The sequence below is a fragment of the Phalangium opilio genome, unplaced genomic scaffold (assembly GCF_054372755.1).
Source record: "Phalangium opilio isolate 3A_F unplaced genomic scaffold, DU_Popi_V2 ptg000090l_1, whole genome shotgun sequence".
Taxonomy (NCBI): Eukaryota; Metazoa; Arthropoda; class Arachnida; order Opiliones; family Phalangiidae; genus Phalangium; species Phalangium opilio.
In genome coordinates this window covers 2,138,769-2,154,952 of record NW_028324195.1, presented here as the reverse complement: position 1 = coordinate 2,154,952, position 16,184 = coordinate 2,138,769, and the positions used below count along the sequence as shown (strand labels likewise).

The 16,184-nt window shown below is 44.5% G+C and overlaps 29 non-coding genes across 29 annotated transcripts; all 29 read right to left on the bottom strand.

The window, feature by feature from the left end:
- Window positions 1–439: 439 nt before the first annotated feature.
- TRNAL-CAA (transfer RNA leucine (anticodon CAA)) lies at window positions 440–561 on the bottom strand. Its single transcript has 2 exons — window positions 524–561; window positions 440–485 (listed from the first exon to the last, which is right to left on the bottom strand). It is a non-coding gene; the product is annotated as a tRNA-Leu (tRNA).
- A 1,391-nt stretch (window positions 562–1,952) lies between these two features.
- TRNAL-CAA (transfer RNA leucine (anticodon CAA)) lies at window positions 1,953–2,074 on the bottom strand. Its single transcript has 2 exons — window positions 2,037–2,074; window positions 1,953–1,998 (listed from the first exon to the last, which is right to left on the bottom strand). It is a non-coding gene; the product is annotated as a tRNA-Leu (tRNA).
- A 255-nt stretch (window positions 2,075–2,329) lies between these two features.
- Window positions 2,330–2,451, bottom strand: TRNAL-CAA (transfer RNA leucine (anticodon CAA)). Its single transcript has 2 exons — window positions 2,414–2,451; window positions 2,330–2,375 (listed from the first exon to the last, which is right to left on the bottom strand). It is a non-coding gene; the product is annotated as a tRNA-Leu (tRNA).
- Window positions 2,452–2,706: 255 nt separating this feature from the next.
- Window positions 2,707–2,828, bottom strand: TRNAL-CAA (transfer RNA leucine (anticodon CAA)). Its single transcript has 2 exons — window positions 2,791–2,828; window positions 2,707–2,752 (listed from the first exon to the last, which is right to left on the bottom strand). It is a non-coding gene; the product is annotated as a tRNA-Leu (tRNA).
- A 634-nt stretch (window positions 2,829–3,462) lies between these two features.
- Window positions 3,463–3,584, bottom strand: TRNAL-CAA (transfer RNA leucine (anticodon CAA)). Its single transcript has 2 exons — window positions 3,547–3,584; window positions 3,463–3,508 (listed from the first exon to the last, which is right to left on the bottom strand). It is a non-coding gene; the product is annotated as a tRNA-Leu (tRNA).
- Window positions 3,585–3,651: 67 nt separating this feature from the next.
- On the bottom strand, window positions 3,652–3,773 carry TRNAL-CAA (transfer RNA leucine (anticodon CAA)). Its single transcript has 2 exons — window positions 3,736–3,773; window positions 3,652–3,697 (listed from the first exon to the last, which is right to left on the bottom strand). It is a non-coding gene; the product is annotated as a tRNA-Leu (tRNA).
- Window positions 3,774–3,840: 67 nt separating this feature from the next.
- On the bottom strand, window positions 3,841–3,962 carry TRNAL-CAA (transfer RNA leucine (anticodon CAA)). Its single transcript has 2 exons — window positions 3,925–3,962; window positions 3,841–3,886 (listed from the first exon to the last, which is right to left on the bottom strand). It is a non-coding gene; the product is annotated as a tRNA-Leu (tRNA).
- A 67-nt stretch (window positions 3,963–4,029) lies between these two features.
- TRNAL-CAA (transfer RNA leucine (anticodon CAA)) lies at window positions 4,030–4,151 on the bottom strand. The gene is made up of 2 exons: window positions 4,114–4,151; window positions 4,030–4,075 (listed from the first exon to the last, which is right to left on the bottom strand). It is a non-coding gene; the product is annotated as a tRNA-Leu (tRNA).
- Window positions 4,152–4,407: 256 nt separating this feature from the next.
- Window positions 4,408–4,529, bottom strand: TRNAL-CAA (transfer RNA leucine (anticodon CAA)). The gene is made up of 2 exons: window positions 4,492–4,529; window positions 4,408–4,453 (listed from the first exon to the last, which is right to left on the bottom strand). It is a non-coding gene; the product is annotated as a tRNA-Leu (tRNA).
- A 256-nt stretch (window positions 4,530–4,785) lies between these two features.
- On the bottom strand, window positions 4,786–4,907 carry TRNAL-CAA (transfer RNA leucine (anticodon CAA)). The gene is made up of 2 exons: window positions 4,870–4,907; window positions 4,786–4,831 (listed from the first exon to the last, which is right to left on the bottom strand). It is a non-coding gene; the product is annotated as a tRNA-Leu (tRNA).
- A 1,391-nt stretch (window positions 4,908–6,298) lies between these two features.
- On the bottom strand, window positions 6,299–6,420 carry TRNAL-CAA (transfer RNA leucine (anticodon CAA)). The gene is made up of 2 exons: window positions 6,383–6,420; window positions 6,299–6,344 (listed from the first exon to the last, which is right to left on the bottom strand). It is a non-coding gene; the product is annotated as a tRNA-Leu (tRNA).
- A 255-nt stretch (window positions 6,421–6,675) lies between these two features.
- Window positions 6,676–6,797, bottom strand: TRNAL-CAA (transfer RNA leucine (anticodon CAA)). Its single transcript has 2 exons — window positions 6,760–6,797; window positions 6,676–6,721 (listed from the first exon to the last, which is right to left on the bottom strand). It is a non-coding gene; the product is annotated as a tRNA-Leu (tRNA).
- Window positions 6,798–7,052: 255 nt separating this feature from the next.
- On the bottom strand, window positions 7,053–7,174 carry TRNAL-CAA (transfer RNA leucine (anticodon CAA)). The gene is made up of 2 exons: window positions 7,137–7,174; window positions 7,053–7,098 (listed from the first exon to the last, which is right to left on the bottom strand). It is a non-coding gene; the product is annotated as a tRNA-Leu (tRNA).
- Window positions 7,175–7,808: 634 nt separating this feature from the next.
- Window positions 7,809–7,930, bottom strand: TRNAL-CAA (transfer RNA leucine (anticodon CAA)). The gene is made up of 2 exons: window positions 7,893–7,930; window positions 7,809–7,854 (listed from the first exon to the last, which is right to left on the bottom strand). It is a non-coding gene; the product is annotated as a tRNA-Leu (tRNA).
- Window positions 7,931–7,997: 67 nt separating this feature from the next.
- On the bottom strand, window positions 7,998–8,119 carry TRNAL-CAA (transfer RNA leucine (anticodon CAA)). Its single transcript has 2 exons — window positions 8,082–8,119; window positions 7,998–8,043 (listed from the first exon to the last, which is right to left on the bottom strand). It is a non-coding gene; the product is annotated as a tRNA-Leu (tRNA).
- A 67-nt stretch (window positions 8,120–8,186) lies between these two features.
- On the bottom strand, window positions 8,187–8,308 carry TRNAL-CAA (transfer RNA leucine (anticodon CAA)). Its single transcript has 2 exons — window positions 8,271–8,308; window positions 8,187–8,232 (listed from the first exon to the last, which is right to left on the bottom strand). It is a non-coding gene; the product is annotated as a tRNA-Leu (tRNA).
- A 67-nt stretch (window positions 8,309–8,375) lies between these two features.
- Window positions 8,376–8,497, bottom strand: TRNAL-CAA (transfer RNA leucine (anticodon CAA)). The gene is made up of 2 exons: window positions 8,460–8,497; window positions 8,376–8,421 (listed from the first exon to the last, which is right to left on the bottom strand). It is a non-coding gene; the product is annotated as a tRNA-Leu (tRNA).
- A 256-nt stretch (window positions 8,498–8,753) lies between these two features.
- On the bottom strand, window positions 8,754–8,875 carry TRNAL-CAA (transfer RNA leucine (anticodon CAA)). The gene is made up of 2 exons: window positions 8,838–8,875; window positions 8,754–8,799 (listed from the first exon to the last, which is right to left on the bottom strand). It is a non-coding gene; the product is annotated as a tRNA-Leu (tRNA).
- A 256-nt stretch (window positions 8,876–9,131) lies between these two features.
- On the bottom strand, window positions 9,132–9,253 carry TRNAL-CAA (transfer RNA leucine (anticodon CAA)). The gene is made up of 2 exons: window positions 9,216–9,253; window positions 9,132–9,177 (listed from the first exon to the last, which is right to left on the bottom strand). It is a non-coding gene; the product is annotated as a tRNA-Leu (tRNA).
- An 824-nt stretch (window positions 9,254–10,077) lies between these two features.
- TRNAL-CAA (transfer RNA leucine (anticodon CAA)) lies at window positions 10,078–10,199 on the bottom strand. The gene is made up of 2 exons: window positions 10,162–10,199; window positions 10,078–10,123 (listed from the first exon to the last, which is right to left on the bottom strand). It is a non-coding gene; the product is annotated as a tRNA-Leu (tRNA).
- Window positions 10,200–10,455: 256 nt separating this feature from the next.
- Window positions 10,456–10,577, bottom strand: TRNAL-CAA (transfer RNA leucine (anticodon CAA)). Its single transcript has 2 exons — window positions 10,540–10,577; window positions 10,456–10,501 (listed from the first exon to the last, which is right to left on the bottom strand). It is a non-coding gene; the product is annotated as a tRNA-Leu (tRNA).
- Window positions 10,578–11,779: 1,202 nt separating this feature from the next.
- On the bottom strand, window positions 11,780–11,901 carry TRNAL-CAA (transfer RNA leucine (anticodon CAA)). Its single transcript has 2 exons — window positions 11,864–11,901; window positions 11,780–11,825 (listed from the first exon to the last, which is right to left on the bottom strand). It is a non-coding gene; the product is annotated as a tRNA-Leu (tRNA).
- A 255-nt stretch (window positions 11,902–12,156) lies between these two features.
- On the bottom strand, window positions 12,157–12,278 carry TRNAL-CAA (transfer RNA leucine (anticodon CAA)). The gene is made up of 2 exons: window positions 12,241–12,278; window positions 12,157–12,202 (listed from the first exon to the last, which is right to left on the bottom strand). It is a non-coding gene; the product is annotated as a tRNA-Leu (tRNA).
- Window positions 12,279–12,912: 634 nt separating this feature from the next.
- Window positions 12,913–13,034, bottom strand: TRNAL-CAA (transfer RNA leucine (anticodon CAA)). The gene is made up of 2 exons: window positions 12,997–13,034; window positions 12,913–12,958 (listed from the first exon to the last, which is right to left on the bottom strand). It is a non-coding gene; the product is annotated as a tRNA-Leu (tRNA).
- Window positions 13,035–13,101: 67 nt separating this feature from the next.
- On the bottom strand, window positions 13,102–13,223 carry TRNAL-CAA (transfer RNA leucine (anticodon CAA)). The gene is made up of 2 exons: window positions 13,186–13,223; window positions 13,102–13,147 (listed from the first exon to the last, which is right to left on the bottom strand). It is a non-coding gene; the product is annotated as a tRNA-Leu (tRNA).
- Window positions 13,224–13,290: 67 nt separating this feature from the next.
- TRNAL-CAA (transfer RNA leucine (anticodon CAA)) lies at window positions 13,291–13,412 on the bottom strand. Its single transcript has 2 exons — window positions 13,375–13,412; window positions 13,291–13,336 (listed from the first exon to the last, which is right to left on the bottom strand). It is a non-coding gene; the product is annotated as a tRNA-Leu (tRNA).
- A 1,013-nt stretch (window positions 13,413–14,425) lies between these two features.
- On the bottom strand, window positions 14,426–14,547 carry TRNAL-CAA (transfer RNA leucine (anticodon CAA)). Its single transcript has 2 exons — window positions 14,510–14,547; window positions 14,426–14,471 (listed from the first exon to the last, which is right to left on the bottom strand). It is a non-coding gene; the product is annotated as a tRNA-Leu (tRNA).
- Window positions 14,548–15,748: 1,201 nt separating this feature from the next.
- TRNAL-CAA (transfer RNA leucine (anticodon CAA)) lies at window positions 15,749–15,870 on the bottom strand. Its single transcript has 2 exons — window positions 15,833–15,870; window positions 15,749–15,794 (listed from the first exon to the last, which is right to left on the bottom strand). It is a non-coding gene; the product is annotated as a tRNA-Leu (tRNA).
- Window positions 15,871–15,937: 67 nt separating this feature from the next.
- Window positions 15,938–16,059, bottom strand: TRNAL-CAA (transfer RNA leucine (anticodon CAA)). Its single transcript has 2 exons — window positions 16,022–16,059; window positions 15,938–15,983 (listed from the first exon to the last, which is right to left on the bottom strand). It is a non-coding gene; the product is annotated as a tRNA-Leu (tRNA).
- Between the last annotated feature and the right edge of the window lie 125 nt (window positions 16,060–16,184).

Genomic DNA, 16,184 nt, shown 5'->3' with positions numbered 1-16,184 from the left:
TCTTCTAATTTGGACGTTTTATAAATTACATCTCTTCCAGTTAATTTCATAAACCACTTCGTGTCAGAAGTGAAATTCGAACCCGCGCCCTCACACGAGGACCAGAATACACAGATTCAAGTTGTGAACGAAACAAACTAAGCCCCTTGAGTCTGGCGCCTTAGACCGCTCCGCCATCCTGACATGGATTCTTTCAATTGGGACGTTTTTTAAATTACATCTATTCTATTTAATTTCGTAAAACATATCGTGTCAGAAGTGGGATTCGAACCCACGCCCTCATACGAGGACCAAAATACACAGATTCACGTTGTGAACGAAGGAAACTGAGCCCCTTGAGTCTGGCGCCTTAGACCGCTCGGCCACCCTGACTTGCATTCATTCAATTGGGACGTTTTATAAATTACATCTCTTCCAGTTAATTTCATAAAACATATCGTGTCAGAAGTGGGATTCGAACCCACGCCCTCATACGAGGACCAGAATACACATATTCACGTTGTGAACGAAGGAAACTGAGCCCCTTGAGTCTGGCGCCTTAGACCGCTCGGCCATCCTGACATGGATTCTTTCAATTGGGACGTTTTATAAATTACATCTATTCTATTTAATTTCATAAAACATATCGTGTCAGAAGTGGGATTCGAACCCACGCCCTCATACGAGGACCAGAATACACAGATTCACGTTGTGAACGAAGGAAACTGAGCCCCTTGAGTCTGGCGCCTTAGACCGTTCGGCAACCCTGACTTGCATTCATTCAATTGGGACGTTTTATAAATTACATCTCTTCCAGTTAATTTCATAAAACATATCGTGTCAGAAGTGGGATTCGAACCCACGCCCTCAAACGAGGACCAGAATACACAGATTCACGTTGTGAACGAAAGAAACTACGACCCCTTGAGTCTTGCGCCTTAGACCGCTCCGCCATGCTGACGTGGTCACTTCTAATTTGGACGTTTTATAAATTACATCTCTTCCAGTTAATTTCATAAAACATATCGTGTTAGAAGTGGAATTCCAACCCATGCCCTCATACGAGGACCAGAATACACAGATTCACGTTGTGAACGAAGGAAACTGAGCCCCTTGAGTCTGGCACCTTAGACCGCTCGGCCACCCTGACTTGCATTCATTCAATTGGGACGTTTTATAAATTACATCTCTTCCAGTTAATTTCATACAACATATCGTGTCAGAAGTGGGATTCGAACCCACGCCCTCATACGAGGACCAGAATACACAGATTCACGTTGTGAACGAAAGAAACTACGCCCCTTGAGTCTTGCGCCTTAGACCGATCCGCCATCCTGACGTGGTCACTCTTAATTTGGACGTTTTATAAATTACATCTCTTCTATTTAATTTCATAAAACACATCGTGTCAGAAGTGGGATTCGAACCCACGCCCTCATACGAGGACCAGAATACACAGATTCACGTTGTGAACGAAGGAAACTGAGCCCCTTGAGTCTGGCGTCTTAGACCGCTCCGCCATCCTGACGTGGTCTCTTCTAATTTGGACGTTTTATAAATTACATCTCTTCCAGTTAATTTCATAAACCACTTCGTGTCAGAAGTGAAATTCGAACCCGCGCCCTCACACGAGGACCAGAATACACAGATTCAAGTTGTGAACGAAACAAACTAAGCCCCTTGAGTCTGGCGCCTTAGACCGCTCCGCCATCCTGACATGGATTCTTTCAATTGGGACGTTTTATAAATTACATCTATTCTATTTAATTTCATAAAACATATCGTGTCAGAAGTGGGATTCGAACCCACGCCCTCATACGAGGACCAGAATACACAGATTCAAGTTGTGAACGAAGGAAACTGAGCCCCTTGTGTCTGGCGCCTTAGACCGCTCGGCCACCCTGACTTGCATTCATTTAATTGGGACGTTTTATAAATTACATCTCTTCCAGTTAATTTCATAAAACATATCGTGTCAGAAGTGGGATTCGAACCCACGCCCTCATACGAGGACCAGAATACACAGATTCACGTTGTGAACGAAGAAAACTGAGCCCCTTGAGTCTGGCGCCTTATACCGCTCGGCCATCCTGACATGGATTCTTTCAATTGGGGAGTTTATAAATTACATCTCTTCCAGTTAATTTCATAAAACATATCGTGTCAGAAGTGGGATTCGAACCCACGCCCTCATACGAGGACCAGAATACACAGATTCACGTTGTGAACGAAGGAAACTGAGCCCCTTGTGTCTGGCGCCTTAGACCGCTCGGCCACCCTGACTTGCATTCATTTAATTGGGACGTTTTATAAATTACATCTCTTCCAGTTAATTTCATAAAACATATCGTGTCAGAAGTGGGATTCGAACCCACGCCCTCATACGAGGACCAGAATACACAGATTCACGTTGTGAACGAAGAAAACTGAGCCCCTTGAGTCTGGCGCCTTATACCGCTCGGCCATCCTGACATGGATTCTTTCAATTGGGGAGTTTATAAATTACATCTCTTCCAGTTAATTTCATAAAACATATCGTGTCAGAAGTGGGATTCGAACCAACGCCCTCATACGAGGACCAGAATACACAGATTCACGTTGAGAACGAAAGAAACTTAGCCCCTTGAGTCTGGCGTCTTAGACCGCTCGGCCTACCTGACATGGATTCTTTCAATTGGGACGTTTTATAAATTACATATATTCTAGTTAATTTCATAAAACATATCCTGTCAGAAGTGGGATTCGAACCCACGCCCTCATAAGAGGACCAGAATACACAGATTCACGTTGTTAACGAAGGAAACTGAGCCCCTTGAGTCTGGCACCTTAGACCGCTCGGCCACCCTGACTTGGATTCATTCAATTGGGACGTTTTATAAATTACATCTCTTCCAGTTAATTTCATAAAACATATCGTGTCAGAAGTGGGATTCGAACCCACGCCCTCATACGAGGAGTAGAATCCACAGATTCACGTTGTGAACGAAAGAAACTAAGCCCCTTTAGTCTGGCGCCTTAGACCGCTCCGCCATCCTGACGTGGTCTCTTCTAATTTGGACGTTTTATAAATTACATCTCTTCCAGTTAATTTCATAAACCACTTCGTGTCAGAAGTGAAATTCGAACCCGCGCCCTCACACGAGGACCAGAATACACAGATTCAAGTTGTGAACGAAACAAACTAAGCCCCTTGAGTCTGGCGCCTTAGACCGCTCCGCCATCCTGACATGGATTCTTTCAATTGGGACGTTTTATAAATTACATCTATTCTATTTAATTTCGTAAAACATATCGTGTCAGAAGTGGGATTCGAACCCACGCCCTCATACGAGGACCAAAATACACAGATTCACGTTGTGAACGAAGGAAACTGAGCCCCTTGAGTCTGGCGCCTTAGACCGCTCGGCCACCCTGACTTGCATTCATTCAATTGGGACGTTTTATAAATTACATCTCTTCCAGTTAATTTCATAAAACATATCGTGTCAGAAGTGGGATTCGAACCCACGCCCTCATACGAGGACCAGAATACACATATTCACGTTGTGAACGAAGGAAACTGAGCCCCTTGAGTCTGGCGCCTTAGACCGCTCGGCCACCCTGACATGGATTCTTTCAATTGGGACGTTTTATAAATTACATCTATTCTATTTAATTTCATAAAACATATCGTGTCAGAAGTGGGATTCGAACCCACGCCCTCATACGAGGACCAGAATACACAGATTCACGTTGTGAACGAAGGAAACTGAGCCCCTTGAGTCTGGCGCCTTAGACCGTTCGGCCACCCTGACTTGCATTCATTCAATTGGGACGTTTTATAAATTACATCTCTTCCAGTTAATTTCATAAAACATATCGTGTCAGAAGTGGGATTCGAACCCACGCCCTCAAACGAGGACCAGAATACACAGATTCACGTTATGAACGAAGGAAACTGAGCCCCTTGAGTCTGGCGCCTTAGACCGTTCGGCCACCCTGACTTGCATTCATTCAATTGGGACGTTTTATAAATTACATCTCTTCCAGTTAATTTCATAAAACATATCGTGTCAGAAGTGGGATTCGAACCCACGCCCTCATACGAGGACCAGAATACACATATTCACGTTGTGAACGAAGGAAACTGAGCCCCTTGAGTCTGGCGCCTTAGACCGCTCGGCCATCCTGACATGGATTCTTTCAATTGGGACGTTTTTTAAATTACATCTATTCTATTTAATTTCGTAAAACATATCGTGTCAGAAGTGGGATTCGAACCCACGCCCTCATACGAGGACCAAAATACACAGATTCACGTTGTGAACGAAGGAAACTGAGCACCTTGAGTCTGGCGCCTTAGACCGCTCGGCCACCCTGACTTGCATTCATTCAATTGGGACGTTTTATAAATTACATCTCTTCCAGTTAATTTCATAAAACATATCGTGTCAGAAGTGGGATTCGAACCCACGCCCTCATACGAGGACCAGAATACACATATTCACGTTGTGAACGAAGGAAACTGAGCCCCTTGAGTCTGGCGCCTTAGACCGCTCGGCCATCCTGACATGGATTCTTTCAATTGGGACGTTTTATAAATTACATCTATTCTATTTAATTTCATAAAACATATCGTGTCAGAAGTGGGATTCGAACCCACGCCCTCATACGAGGACCAAAATACACAGATTCACGTTGTGAACGAAGGAAACTGAGCCCCTTGAGTCTGGCGCCTTAGACCGTTCGGCCACCCTGACTTGCATTCATTCAATTGGGACGTTTTATAAATTACATCTCTTCCAGTTAATTTCATAAAACATATCGTGTCAGAAGTGGGATTCGAACCCACGCCCTCATACGAGGACCAGAATACACATATTCACGTTGTGAACGAAGGAAACTGAGCCCCTTGAGTCTGGCGCCTTAGACCGCTCGGCCATCCTGACATGGATTCTTTCAATTGGGACGTTTTTTAAATTACATCTATTCTATTTAATTTCGTAAAACATATCGTGTCAGAAGTGGGATTCGAACCCACGCCCTCATACGAGGACCAAAATACACAGATTCACGTTGTGAACGAAGGAAACTGAGCCCCTTGAGTCTGGCGCCTTAGACCGCTCGGCCACCCTGACTTGCATTCATTCAATTGGGACGTTTTATAAATTACATCTCTTCCAGTTAATTTCATAAAACATATCGTGTTAGAAGTGGAATTCCAACCCACGCCCTCATACGAGGACCAAAATACACAGATTCACGTTGTGAACGAAGGAAACTGAGCCCCTTGAGTCTGGCGCCTTAGACCGTTCGGCCACCCTGACTTGCATTCATTCAATTGGGACGTTTTATAAATTACATCTCTTCCAGTTAATTTCATAAAACATATCGTGTCAGAAGTGGGATTCGAACCCACGCCCTCAAACGAGGACCAGAATACACAGATTCACGTTGTGAACGAAAGAAACTACGACCCCTTGAGTCTTGCGCCTTAGACCGCTCCGCCATGCTGACGTGGTCACTTCTAATTTGGACGTTTTATAAATTACATCTCTTCCAGTTAATTTCATAAAACATATCGTGTTAGAAGTGGAATTCCAACCCACGCCCTCATACGAGGACCAGAATACACAGATTCACGTTGTGAACGAAGGAAACTGAGCCCCTTGAGTCTGGCACCTTAGACCGCTCGGCCACCCTGACTTGCATTCATTCAATTGGGACGTTTTATAAATTACATCTCTTCCAGTTAATTTCATACAACATATCGTGTCAGAAGTGGGATTCGAACCCACGCCCTCATACGAGGACCAGAATACACAGATTCACGTTGTGAACGAAAGAAACTACGCCCCTTGAGTCTTGCGCCTTAGACCGATCCGCCATCCTGACGTGGTCTCTTCTAATTTGGACGTTTTATAAATTACATCTCTTCCAGTTAATTTCATAAACCACTTCGTGTCAGAAGTGAAATTCGAACCCGCGCCCTCACACGAGGACCAGAATACACAGATTCACGTTGTGAACGAAGGAAACTGAGCCCCTTGAGTCTGGCGTCTTAGACCGCTCCGCCATCCTGACGTGGTCTCTTCTAATTTGGACGTTTTATAAATTACATCTCTTCCAGTTAATTTCATAAAACATATCGTGTCAGAAGTGGGATTCGAACCCACGCCCTCATACGAGGACCAGAATACACAGATTCAAGTTGTGAACGAAGGAAACTGAGCCCCTTGTGTCTGGCGCCTTAGACCGCTCGGCCACCCTGACTTGCATTCATTTAATTGGGACGTTTTATAAATTACATCTCTTCCAGTTAATTTCATAAAACATATCGTGTCAGAAGTGGGATTCGAACCCACGCCCTCATACGAGGACCAGAATACACAGATTCACGTTGTGAACGAAGAAAACTGAGCCCCTTGAGTCTGGCGCCTTATACCGCTCGGCCATCCTGACATGGATTCTTTCAATTGGGGAGTTTATAAATTACATCTCTTCCAGTTAATTTCATAAAACATATCGTGTCAGAAGTGGGATTCGAACCCACGCCCTCATACGAGGACCAGAATACACAGATTCACGTTGTGAACGAAGGAAACTGAGCCCCTTGTGTCTGGCGCCTTAGACCGCTCGGCCACCCTGACTTGCATTCATTTAATTGGGACGTTTTATAAATTACATCTCTTCCAGTTAATTTCATAAAACATATCGTGTCAGAAGTGGGATTCGAACCCACGCCCTCATACGAGGACCAGAATACACAGATTCACGTTGTGAACGAAGAAAACTGAGCCCCTTGAGTCTGGCGCCTTATACCGCTCGGCCATCCTGACATGGATTCTTTCAATTGGGGAGTTTATAAATTACATCTCTTCCAGTTAATTTCATAAAACATATCGTGTCAGAAGTGGGATTCGAACCAACGCCCTCATACGAGGACCAGAATACACAGATTCACGTTGAGAACGAAAGAAACTTAGCCCCTTGAGTCTGGCGTCTTAGACCGCTCGGCCTACCTGACATGGATTCTTTCAATTGGGACGTTTTATAAATTACATATATTCTAGTTAATTTCATAAAACATATCCTGTCAGAAGTGGGATTCGAACCCACGCCCTCATAAGAGGACCAGAATACACAGATTCACGTTGTTAACGAAGGAAACTGAGCCCCTTGAGTCTGGCACCTTAGACCGCTCGGCCACCCTGACTTGGATTCATTCAATTGGGACGTTTTATAAATTACATCTCTTCCAGTTAATTTCATAAAACATATCGTGTCAGAAGTGGGATTCGAACCCACGCCCTCATACGAGGAGTAGAATCCACAGATTCACGTTGTGAACGAAAGAAACTAAGCCCCTTTAGTCTGGCGCCTTAGACCGCTCCGCCATCCTGACGTGGTCTCTTCTAATTTGGACGTTTTATAAATTACATCTCTTCCAGTTAATTTCATAAACCACTTCGTGTCAGAAGTGAAATTCGAACCCGCGCCCTCACACGAGGACCAGAATACACAGATTCAAGTTGTGAACGAAACAAACTAAGCCCCTTGAGTCTGGCGCCTTAGACCGCTCCGCCATCCTGACATGGATTCTTTCAATTGGGACGTTTTATAAATTACATCTATTCTATTTAATTTCGTAAAACATATCGTGTCAGAAGTGGGATTCGAACCCACGCCCTCATACGAGGACCAAAATACACAGATTCACGTTGTGAACGAAGGAAACTGAGCCCCTTGAGTCTGGCGCCTTAGACCGCTCGGCCACCCTGACTTGCATTCATTCAATTGGGACGTTTTATAAATTACATCTCTTCCAGTTAATTTCATAAAACATATCGTGTCAGAAGTGGGATTCGAACCCACGCCCTCATACGAGGACCAGAATACACATATTCACGTTGTGAACGAAGGAAACTGAGCCCCTTGAGTCTGGCGCCTTAGACCGCTCGGCCACCCTGACATGGATTCTTTCAATTGGGACGTTTTATAAATTACATCTATTCTATTTAATTTCATAAAACATATCGTGTCAGAAGTGGGATTCGAACCCACGCCCTCATACGAGGACCAGAATACACAGATTCACGTTGTGAACGAAGGAAACTGAGCCCCTTGAGTCTGGCGCCTTAGACCGTTCGGCCACCCTGACTTGCATTCATTCAATTGGGACGATTTATAAATTACATCTCTTCCAGTTAATTTCATAAAACATATCGTGTCAGAAGTGGGATTCGAACCCACGCCCTCAAACGAGGACCAGAATACACAGATTCACGTTATGAACGAAGGAAACTGAGCCCCTTGAGTCTGGCGCCTTAGACCGTTCGGCCACCCTGACTTGCATTCATTCAATTGGGACGTTTTATAAATTACATCTCTTCCAGTTAATTTCATAAAACATATCGTGTCAGAAGTGGGATTCGAACCCACGCCCTCATACGAGGACCAGAATACACATATTCACGTTGTGAACGAAGGAAACTGAGCCCCTTGAGTCTGGCGCCTTAGACCGCTCGGCCATCCTGACATGGATTCTTTCAATTGGGACGTTTTTTAAATTACATCTATTCTATTTAATTTCGTAAAACATATCGTGTCAGAAGTGGGATTCGAACCCACGCCCTCATACGAGGACCAAAATACACAGATTCACGTTGTGAACGAAGGAAACTGAGCACCTTGAGTCTGGCGCCTTAGACCGCTCGGCCACCCTGACTTGCATTCATTCAATTGGGACGTTTTATAAATTACATCTCTTCCAGTTAATTTCATAAAACATATCGTGTCAGAAGTGGGATTCGAACCCACGCCCTCATACGAGGACCAGAATACACATATTCACGTTGTGAACGAAGGAAACTGAGCCCCTTGAGTCTGGCGCCTTAGACCGCTCGGCCATCCTGACATGGATTCTTTCAATTGGGACGTTTTATAAATTACATCTATTCTATTTAATTTCATAAAACATATCGTGTCAGAAGTGGGATTCGAACCCACGCCCTCATACGAGGACCAAAATACACAGATTCACGTTGTGAACGAAGGAAACTGAGCCCCTTGAGTCTGGCGCCTTAGACCGTTCGGCCACCCTGACTTGCATTCATTCAATTGGGACGTTTTATAAATTACATCTCTTCCAGTTAATTTCATAAAACATATCGTGTCAGAAGTGGGATTCGAACCCACGCCCTCATACGAGGACCAGAATACACATATTCACGTTGTGAACGAAGGAAACTGAGCCCCTTGAGTCTGGCGCCTTAGACCGCTCGGCCATCCTGACATGGATTCTTTCAATTGGGACGTTTTTTAAATTACATCTATTCTATTTAATTTCGTAAAACATATCGTGTCAGAAGTGGGATTCGAACCCACGCCCTCATACGAGGACCAAAATACACAGATTCACGTTGTGAACGAAGGAAACTGAGCCCCTTGAGTCTGGCGCCTTAGACCGCTCGGCCACCCTGACTTGCATTCATTCAATTGGGACGTTTTATAAATTACATCTCTTCCAGTTAATTTCATAAAACATATCGTGTTAGAAGTGGAATTCCAACCCACGCCCTCATACGAGGACCAGAATACACAGATTCACGTTGTGAACGAAGGAAACTGAGCCCCTTGAGTCTGGCGCCTTAGAGCGTTCGGCCACCCTGACTTGCATTCATTCAATTGGGACGTTTTATAAATTACATCTCTTCCAGTTAATTTCATAAAACATATCGTGTCAGAAGTGGGATTCGAACCCACGCCCTCAAACGAGGACCAGAATACACAGATTCACGTTGTGAACGAAAGAAACTACGACCCCTTGAGTCTTGCGCCTTAGACCGCTCCGCCATGCTGACGTGGTCACTTCTAATTTGGACGTTTTATAAATTACATCTCTTCCAGTTAATTTCATAAAACATATCGTGTTAGAAGTGGAATTCCAACCCACGCCCTCATACGAGGACCAGAATACACAGATTCACGTTGTGAACGAAGGAAACTGAGCCCCTTGAGTCTGGCACCTTAGACCGCTCGGCCACCCTGACTTGCATTCATTCATTTGGGACGTTTTATAAATTACATCTCTTCCAGTTAATTTCATACAACATATCGTGTCAGAAGTGGGATTCGAACCCACGCCCTCATACGAGGACCAGAATACACATATTCACGTTGTGAACGAAGGAAACTGAGCCCCTTGAGTCTGGCGCCTTAGACCGCTCGGCCATCCTGACATGGATTCTTTCAATTGGGACGTTTTTTAAATTACATCTATTCTATTTAATTTCGTAAAACATATCGTGTCAGAAGTGGGATTCGAACCCACGCCCTCATACGAGGACCAAAATACACAGATTCACGTTGTGAACGAAGGAAACTGAGCCCCTTGAGTCTGGCGCCTTAGACCGCTCGGCCACCCTGACTTGCATTCATTCAATTGGGACGTTTTATAAATTACATCTCTTCCAGTTAATTTCATAAAACATATCGTGTCAGAAGTGGGATTCGAACCCACGCCCTCATACGAGGACCAGAATACACATATTCACGTTGTGAACGAAGGAAACTGAGCCCCTTGAGTCTGGCGCCTTAGACCGCTCGGCCATCCTGACATGGATTCTTTCAATTGGGACGTTTTTTAAATTACATCTATTCTATTTAATTTCGTAAAACATATCGTGTCAGAAGTGGGATTCGAACCCACGCCCTCATACGAGGACCAAAATACACAGATTCACGTTGTGAACGAAGGAAACTGAGCCCCTTGAGTCTGGCGCCTTAGACCGTTCGGCCACCCTGACTTGCATTCATTCAATTGGGACGTTTTATAAATTACATCTCTTCCAGTTAATTTCATAAAACATATCGTGTCAGAAGTGGGATTCGAACCCACGCCCTCAAACGAGGACCAGAATACACAGATTCACGTTGTGAACGAAAGAAACTACGACCCCTTGAGTCTTGCGCCTTAGACCGCTCCGCCATGCTGACGTGGTCACTTCTAATTTGGACGTTTTATAAATTACATCTCTTCCAGTTAATTTCATAAAACATATCGTGTTAGAAGTGGAATTCCAACCCACGCCCTCATACGAGGACCAGAATACACAGATTCACGTTGTGAACGAAGGAAACTGAGCCCCTTGAGTCTGGCACCTTAGACCGCTCGGCCACCCTGACTTGCATTCATTCAATTGGGACGTTTTATAAATTACATCTCTTCCAGTTAATTTCATACAACATATCGTGTCAGAAGTGGGATTCGAACCCACGCCCTCATACGAGGACCAGAATACACAGATTCACGTTGTGAACGAAAGAAACTACGCCCCTTGAGTCTTGCGCCTTAGACCGATCCGCCATCCTGACGTGGTCTCTTCTAATTTGGACGTTTTATAAATTACATCTCTTCCAGTTAATTTCATAAACCACTTCGTGTCAGAAGTGAAATTCGAACCCGCGCCCTCACACGAGGACCAGAATACACAGATTCACGTTGTGAACGAAGGAAACTGAGCCCCTTGAGTCTGGCGTCTTAGACCGCTCCGCCATCCTGACGTGGTCTCTTCTAATTTGGACGTTTTATAAATTACATCTCTTCCAGTTAATTTCATAAACCACTTCGTGTCAGAAGTGAAATTCGAACCCGCGCCCTCACACGAGGACCAGAATACACAGATTCAAGTTGTGAACGAAACAAACTAAGCCCCTTGAGTCTGGCGCCTTAGACCGCTCCGCCATCCTGACATGGATTCTTTCAATTGGGACGTTTTATAAATTACATCTATTCTATTTAATTTCATAAAACATATCGTGTCAGAAGTGGGATTCGAACCCACGCCCTCATACGAGGACCAGAATACACAGATTCACGTTGTGAACGAAGAAAACTGAGCCCCTTGAGTCTGGCGCCTTATACCGCTCGGCCATCCTGACATGGATTCTTTCAATTGGGGAGTTTATAAATTACATCTCTTCCAGTTAATTTCATAAAACATATCGTGTCAGAAGTGGGATTCGAACCAACGCCCTCATACGAGGACCAGAATACACAGATTCACGTTGAGAACGAAAGAAACTTAGCCCCTTGAGTCTGGCGCCTTAGACCGCTCGGCCTACCTGACATGGATTCTTTCAATTGGGACGTTTTATAAATTACATATATTCTAGTTAATTTCATAAAACATATCCTGTCAGAAGTGGGATTCGAACCCACGCCCTCATAAGAGGACCAGAATACACAGATTCACGTTGTTAACGAAGGAAACTGAGCCCCTTGAGTCTGGCGCCTTAGACCGCTCGGCCACCCTGACTTGGATTCATTCAATTGGGACGTTTTATAAATTACATCTCTTCCAGTTAATTTCATAAAACATATCGTGTCAGAAGTGGGATTCGAACCCACGCCCTCATACGAGGAGTAGAATCCACAGATTCACGTTGTGAACGAAAGAAACTAAGCCCCTTTAGTCTGGCGCCTTAGACCGCTCCGCCATCCTGACGTGGTCTCTTCTAATTTGGACGTTTTATAAATTACATCTCTTCCAGTTAATTTCATAAACCACTTCGTGTCAGAAGTGAAATTCGAACCCGCGCCCTCACACGAGGACCAGAATACACAGATTCAAGTTGTGAACGAAACAAACTAAGCCCCTTGAGTCTGGCGCCTTAGACCGCTCCGCCATCCTGACATGGATTCTTTCAATTGGGACGTTTTATAAATTACATCTATTCTATTTAATTTCGTAAAACATATCGTGTCAGAAGTGGGATTCGAACCCACGCCCTCATACGAGGACCAAAATACACAGATTCACGTTGTGAACGAAGGAAACTGAGCCCCTTGAGTCTGGCGCCTTAGACCGCTCGGCCACCCTGACTTGCATTCATTCAATTGGGACGTTTTATAAATTACATCTCTTCCAGTTAATTTCATAAAACATATCGTGTCAGAAGTGGGATTCGAACCCACGCCCTCATACGAGGACCAGAATACACATATTCACGTTGTGAACGAAGGAAACTGAGCCCCTTGAGTCTGGCGCCTTAGACCGCTCGGCCACCCTGACATGGATTCTTTCAATTGGGACGTTTTATAAATTACATCTATTCTATTTAATTTCATAAAACATATCGTGTCAGAAGTGGGATTCGAACCCACGCCCTCATACGAGGACCAGAATACACAGATTCACGTTGTGAACGAAGGAAACTGAGCCCCTTGAGTCTGGCGCCTTAGACCGTTCGGCCACCCTGACTTGCATTCATTCAATTGGGACGTTTTATAAATTACATCTCTTCCAGTTAATTTCATAAAACATATCGTGTCAGAAGTGGGATTCGAACCCACGCCCTCAAACGAGGACCAGAATACACAGATTCACGTTATGAACGAAGGAAACTGAGCCCCTTGAGTCTGGCGCCTTAGACCGTTCGGCCACCCTGACTTGCATTCATTCAATTGGGACGTTTTATAAATTACATCTCTTCCAGTTAATTTCATAAAACATATCGTGTCAGAAGTGGGATTCGAACCCACGCCCTCAAACGAGGACCAGAATACACAGATTCACGTTGTGAACGAAAGAAACTACGACCCCTTGAGTCTTGCGCCTTAGACCGCTCCGCCATGCTGACGTGGTCACTTCTAATTTGGACGTTTTATAAATTACATCTCTTCCAGTTAATTTCATAAAACATATCGTGTTAGAAGTGGAATTCCAACCCACGCCCTCATACGAGGACCAGAATACACAGATTCACGTTGTGAACGAAGGAAACTGAGCCCCTTGAGTCTGGCACCTTAGACCGCTCGGCCACCCTGACTTGCATTCATTCAATTGGGACGTTTTATAAATTACATCTCTTCCAGTTAATTTCATACAACATATCGTGTCAGAAGTGGGATTCGAACCCACGCCCTCATACGAGGACCAGAATACACAGATTCACGTTGTGAACGAAAGAAACTACGCCCCTTGAGTCTTGCGCCTTAGACCGATCCGCCATCCTGACGTGGTCACTCTTAATTTGGACGTTTTATAAATTACATCTCTTCTATTTAATTTCATAAAACACATCGTGTCAGAAGTGGGATTCGAACCCACGCCCTCATACGAGGACCAGAATACACAGATTCACGTTGTGAACGAAGGAAACTGAGCCCCTTGAGTCTGGCGTCTTAGACCGCTCCGCCATCCTGACGTGGTCTCTTCTAATTTGGACGTTTTATAAATTACATCTCTTCCAGTTAATTTCATAAACCACTTCGTGTCAGAAGTGAAATTCGAACCCGCGCCCTCACACGAGGACCAGAATACACAGATTCAAGTTGTGAATGAAACAAACTAAGCCCCTTGAGTCTGGCGCCTTAGACCGCTCCGCCATCCTGACATGGATTCTTTCAATTGGGACGTTTTATAAATTACATCTATTCTATTTAATTTCATAAAACATATCGTGTCAGAAGTGGGATTCGAACCCACGCCCTCATACGAGGACCAGAATACACAGATTCACGTTGTGAACGAAGGAAACTGAGCCCCTTGAGTCTGGCGCCTTAGACCGTTCGGCCACCCTGACTTGCAATCATTCAATTGGGACGTTTTATAAATTACATCTCTTCCAGTTAATTTCATAAAACATATCGTGTTAGAAGTGGAATTCCAACCCACGCCCTCATACGAGGACCAGAATACACAGATTCACGTTGTGAACGAAGGAAACTGAGCCCCTTGAGTCTGGCGGCTTAGACCGCTCGGCCACCCTGACTTGCATTCATTCAATTGGGACGTTTTATAAATTACATCTCTTCCAGTTAATTTCATAAAACATATCGTGTCAGAAGTGGGATTCGAACCCACGCCCTCATACGAGGACCAGAATACACAGATTCACGTTGTGAACGAAAGAAACTACGCCCCTTGAGTCTTGTGCCTTAGACCGATCCGCCATCCTGACGTGGTCACTCTTAATTTGGACGTTTTATAAATTACATCTCTTCCAGCTAATTTCATAAAACATATCGTGTCAGAAGTGGGATTCGAACCCACGCCCTCATACGAGGAGTAGAATCCACAGATTCACGTTGTGAACGAAAGAAACTAAGCCCCTTTAGTCTGGCGTCTTAGACCGCTCCGCCATCCTGACGTGGTCTCTTCTAATTTGGACGTTTTATAAATTACATCTCTTCCAGTTAATTTCATAAACCACTTCGTGTCAGAAGTGGGATTCGAACCCACGCCCTCATACGAGGACCAGAATACACAGATTCACGTTGTGAACGAAACAAACTAAGCCCCTTGAGTCTGGCGCCTTAGACCGCTCCGCCATCCTGACATGGATTCTTTCAATTGGGACGTTTTATAAATTACATCTATTCTATTTAATTTCATAAAACATATCGTGTCAGAAGTGGGATTCGAACCCACGCCCTCATACGAGGACCAGAATACACAGATTCACGTTGTGAACGAAGGAAACTGAGCCCCTTGAGTCTGGCGTCTTAGACCGCTCCGCCATCCTGACCTGGTCTCTTCTAATTTGGACGTTTAATAAATTACATCTCTTCCAGTTAATTTCATAAACCACTTCGTGTCAGAAGTGAAATTCGAACCCGCGCCCTCACACGAGGACCAGAATACACAGATTCAAGTTGTGAACGAAACAAACTAAGCCCCTTGAGTCTGGCGCCTTAGACCGCTCCGCCATCCTGACATGGATTCTTTCAATTGGGACGTTTTATAAATTACATCTATTCTATTTAATTTCATAAAACATATCGTGTCAGAAGTGGGATTCGAACCCACGCCCTCATACGAGGACCAGAATACACAGATTCACGTTGTGAACGAAGGAAACTGAGCCCCTTGAGTCTGGCGCCTTAGACCGCTCGGCCACCCTGACTTGCATTTATTTAATTGGGACGTTTTATAAATTACATCTCTTCCAGTTAATTTCATAAAACATATCGTGTCAGAAGTGGGATTCGAACCCACGCCCTCATACGAGGACCAGAATACACAGATTCACGTTGTGAACGAAGAAAACTGAGCCCCTTGAGTCTGGCGCCTTATACCGCTCGGCCATCCTGACATGGATTCTTTCAATTGGGGAGTTTATAAATTACATCTCTTCCAGTTAATTTCATAAAACATATCGTGTCAGAAGTGGGATTCGAACCAACGCCCTCATACGAGGACCAGAATACACAGATTCAC